Genomic DNA, 4833 nt, shown 5'->3' on the forward strand with positions numbered 1-4833 from the left:
GGGGATTTTAACAACTCTCTGATTGCCACTAACCTTATCATTATCAGATCATTGAGGTACAATTTCTTAGGATTCCAGAATTGGAAGGTTGTTTGTTGCTGTTGTTCAGTTGTTGGTAACTTTTAGCGATCTTATGGCCTTTTTATCCTGCACTATCTCCCAAAGTCTGGCCAGGCTCATGTTAGTTGCACTCTATCCATCTCTGCCACATCCTTCTCTCTTTTTTTCCTGAAGCAATTGAGGTTAAGTGACTTGCCCAGGGTTACACAGCTAGGAAGTGTTAAGTGTCTGAGGCCTGATTTGACTCTGGTCCTCCTGACTTCAGGGCTGAGGCTCTATCTGCAGCTTTCCCAGTGAGTTCCATCTTTTCACTTTATGGCCAAAAAATCCTTAAGTTCTAGTTTCCAGTGAATAGTCTGAATTCATTTCTCTAAGTACTGATTGATTTGATCTCTTTGTTGTCCATGGAATTCTCAAAAGTCTTCTCTAGCATCACAATTCAGAAGCATCGCTTCTAGGGCACTCAGCTTTCCTTATAGTTCAACTCTCACAGACTTACATCACTACTGAAAAAACATAGTTTTGACTTGCCCGACCTTTGCTGGCAAGGTGATATCTCTGCTTTTATTCCACACAGATTTGCCAGAGCTTTTCTTCCAAGAGACAGCCATCTTTTAATCTCATTGCTGCAGTTGCCATCCACAGTGATCATGAGTCCAAGAATATAAGATGGACACTGCTTCTGCTTCTATCTTCTCCCTCTTTTTGTTAGGAAATAATGACACTAGATGCTCTACTTTTAGTGTTTAATATTTTTATATTATATTATATATTATATAATAAATTATATTTTATATTAATTTTTATATATTACCTATTTGTATAATATATTAAATATATAATATATTTATATTTTTGTATTATATATTATAATATAGAAAAAGAATATATATTATTTATATTTTATAAATATTATATTTATATTTTATTATGTAAAATATATATTACATATATAGTGTTTACTATTTATATATATTATAATAATTAAATATTATAATATTTATATTTCAAGCCAATTTTTACATTCTCCTTTTTCACCATCAACAAGAGACTTCCTCATTCTTTTTCACTTTTTGCCATCAGCTGCATAACTGAGATGGTTGATATTTCTCCCGGCAACTTTAATTCTGGCTTTGGATTCATCCAGCCTGGCATTTCTTATGATGTAATTTGCATAGAAGTTAAATTAATAAAGTGACAATATACAGCCTTGTCATACTCCTTTTCCAATCTTCACCCAATCAATTGATCCATGTTTGGTTCCAGCAGTTGCTTCTTGACCAACAGACAGATTCCTCAGAAGACAAGTAAGATGTTAGAGAGATCATTACAGCCAAGCTTTCTCCTTTTATAGGTAGGAAAACAGGCCTAGTAGTATACTTAGCAGAAGAAAGTCTTCCTCGAAGATCAACCCAAGCCTCTGAGGAATTAGTGCTGGCTTGTGAGTGACCTTAAAGCACTAAGGAGATCTTCCTGGAATGGAGACAAGGGTCTGATAATGGTCTTCATTTTGGATATATTTATTTTACAGGGAAGGAAACAAATAGGTCTGTGGTGATTTGTGGATGGTTACAGGGAATGGGCTGCTAGATGGAATACTGGATAGAGCACCTAGAGCCAGGAAGAGCAGGGTTCCAGTTCACCCTCAGATACTTCCTAGCTCTGTGACCCTGGGCAAGTCACTTCACAGTTCGTTTGCCTCAGTTTCCTAATCCGTAAAATAACCTGAAGAAGGAAATGGCTAACCCTTCTATCATCCCTGCCAAGAAAACCCCAATGGGTTCACAAACAGTGGGACATAATTGAAAAAAAAAGCAATTGAACAAGGAATCAAAATCTTATAGCTCTGGGGTCCATGGATCTTTGCCTTTTTGTGTGTCACAGACCCCTTTGGCAGTCTGGCAAAACCTCTGAACCCCTTCTCAGAAGGTTTAAATGCATATAATCAAACATATAGAATGAAGAAGAGAACTAATTAGACTGAAATACAGTTACCAAAACCCTGAAAAGGCGGCAAGTTCACAGAGCCCATGTTCAGAACTTCTTTGCTTGTGTACTAGCTGCCCATGGACCACCCTGAACATTTCTCTATTGTAGAGTATATGGAATCAGCAAAAGCCTCTTACTGAAACAGAAAGAGGAAATGGGGCAAGGTGGGGAGACCTTCCCATAAACCATATCTCTTCCCTCTCCTTTGGGGACAACTCTTCTGACTCCAAATCTTGTGCACAACACTGATGAGCTTGGGATTTGTTTGATTTTTTTTATGGTATTGTGGGGAAAATTCATCTTCCCAAGTACACATTCAGCCTTAGACACTTACTCCCTCCTTAACCTTTGCCAAGTTACCTTCTGTAAAATGGGGCTTATAATAATAGCATCTGTTTCCTAGGGTTGTTGTGAAGATCCATTGGGTTAGCATGTACAGTGCTTTTCAGGCCCTAAGGCACTATGTAAATGTTTGTTCTTATTAACTCAAAGAGCTAACTTTTCTCTTCTCCCACAACAGGGGATTATAGTTTCAAAATGGAAGAAATGATCAGCATAATTAGCCAGCTGCAACAAGGTGAGCTGGGGAGTGAGAAAGGCCCAAATTTAAGCCTTTGGGGAGTTCAGGATGCCAGGTAGAACTGTAACTCTCTCTAGAAGTGTGGCCCTGTACCCTAATATTCTTTCCATCCTCCTTCCTTTCTCTTCCATCAGAGGAGGAGGAAATCTGGTTGTGTAGGACATCTGAGGAAAATGCCCTTCCCTGGGAGGTGACCCTGGAGCTGGACTTTAAAAGATGGACAGAGGCCAGAAGAGAAGGCACTAGATCCTCATTCAGGAAAACATTTCTTAAACTTAGCTCCTGTAATACTCATTTACTGGGGGATCTTAAGAAAGTCACTACCCCTTATTGAGTCTTGATCATCTCCTCTGTAAAATTAGTGGTCTTAGCATTCCCCCAACCATTTGAGGGCAGTCTAGGCTAAGAGCTGCACTCATAAATCTCTTCCTTGCTCTCTCTCTTTTTTCTAGCTCAAAGATGTACAAATGAGGAGCTTCAGAAAAACCAAGTTGAAATGGAAGCATTGAGGGAAGAATTAGACAAATGTAAGTCATCCTAATGGAGCTAACTGATCACTTCTTTAGTCCCAGGATTGTCCTGGAGGCGGCTGCATTGCTCTCCACATGTGCCTGTCTCCCTTTTTGTAGGAGCCAGTGAGACACTGAGAATTACACACTTCAAGGAACTGAGCTCAGCAAATAACAGTTTTATAGCTTCTCTGTACAAGATTTAGTCACCCAGCCATTGGCTAAGTGCCCAAAACCGTTTCCCCACATCGGGCAGTAGAGAAGGATGATGAAGGATAGAGGGACTGAAGAAAGCTGGGGTTCTTTCCATATTGTTAGGACATCTCCGCCATGCCGGGCTTGGTCACTTATTCATCAGGCAGTAAAAGGTGGAAGTCCTCTAGTTAGCTTCCTGTGTAACCTCGCCTTAATCCCTAAATATGAAATATGTAAAATGTATACTAGTATTAACTGACTAAATGTCTGGAGATAGACAAGTATGACAGAAATGATCACTGCTTACGGAAGCCCACTAAACTGAAGGATATTGATTGGAATAAAATAGGGATTAAATGAATCATTTGACAGTAGTGAGGAGAGGTAGAACACAAATCATAATAGCATCAGATTAGTGAAGCTGGAAAGGTAATTGAAACTATTTAGCCCACCCCGGTAACTGATAAAGCACCTTCTAAATATAAGGTCTAGCTTGGAATAAGAACTGAAGAAATAGCCCCCCCCCCACGTGTAATCTCTATTCATTGCCCTTTTTCGGTTCACAGACTCAGAACGTCAGAGCCTTTGGAGATCATCTCATCTACCCTTTTATGATTATTTTTTTAATTCATGGGACACTGGAATCCAGGGAAGGTTTGGGACCTACTTAAGATAACATGGCAAAAACATGCTAGAGTTGTAAAGTAGAACTCCTCTTTACACAACACAGTGCCTGGCACATAGTCCATGCTTAGTAGATGTCTTATTGACTACCTCAGGCAACTACTCCCTTTTCCCTTTCTGGTTGTCAGTTTCCCAATCTATAAACTGAAGGGGTCACTGTCACCTCATTGAATGTAGCCTGTACAAAATGGAGGTGAGAGAGATCACTCAGTCAATTTTCTACCCCCTTGCAGTGAACCTGGAAACGATGCAGTTGGAGGAAACCTTGACCATGAAGCAGGGTAAGTGTCTCTTGCTGGAGAACTTCTTCCCCGGTAGGGAAGCTGGTCTCTTCGTGTGGAAACTCTGTTGAGGGTGAGCTGTCTCAGCTTTTTGAATGTGGCTTTAGCCTCCCATTACCCTCTTTCTCATCATAGGAACTTTGCTGCTCCTTCAAGAACGCCACAGAGAGGAGGAAAAGAAAGCCCTAAGGTAGGATATTTAGATCTTTGCAGAAGGAATCCAGAAACAGGGATTAGCTCTGCCTTCTGGTAAGGTGATGATAAGTCATGAGGTCTCCCAATTCCTCCACTGGATCTGAAATGTTCTCCATTAGCCATTTCTGGAAATTAAATTATAGAACAGGGCTTTTGAATTTTTTAACTAAAATTTTTTTAATCAGTTGATAAAAATCTGCCATTTACAATTCTCACCTCCCCTGTTGATAAGGAAAGAGCCCCCCCCCCCCATTACAAATATGTATTGTCAAGGAAAACAAATTTCCCTGGTTAGCCAAATAAAAAAACATGTCTCAATCTGAAATTGAGTCTAGCACCT

The 4833-nt window shown here is 39.8% G+C and overlaps 1 long non-coding RNA gene across 1 annotated transcript; it reads left to right on the forward strand.

Annotated features, from left to right (window-relative positions):
• The first annotated feature begins 2567 nt into the window (after positions 1-2567).
• On the forward strand, positions 2568-4488 carry LOC127542359 (uncharacterized). The gene is made up of 4 exons (XR_007948640.1): positions 2568-2626; positions 3082-3156; positions 4251-4298; positions 4434-4488. It is a non-coding gene; the product is annotated as an uncharacterized LOC127542359 (long non-coding RNA).
• The last annotated feature ends 345 nt before the right edge of the window (positions 4489-4833 follow it).

The sequence above is a fragment of the Antechinus flavipes genome, chromosome X, assembly GCF_016432865.1.
Source record: "Antechinus flavipes isolate AdamAnt ecotype Samford, QLD, Australia chromosome X, AdamAnt_v2, whole genome shotgun sequence".
NCBI classification, from domain to species: domain Eukaryota; kingdom Metazoa; phylum Chordata; class Mammalia; order Dasyuromorphia; family Dasyuridae; genus Antechinus; species Antechinus flavipes.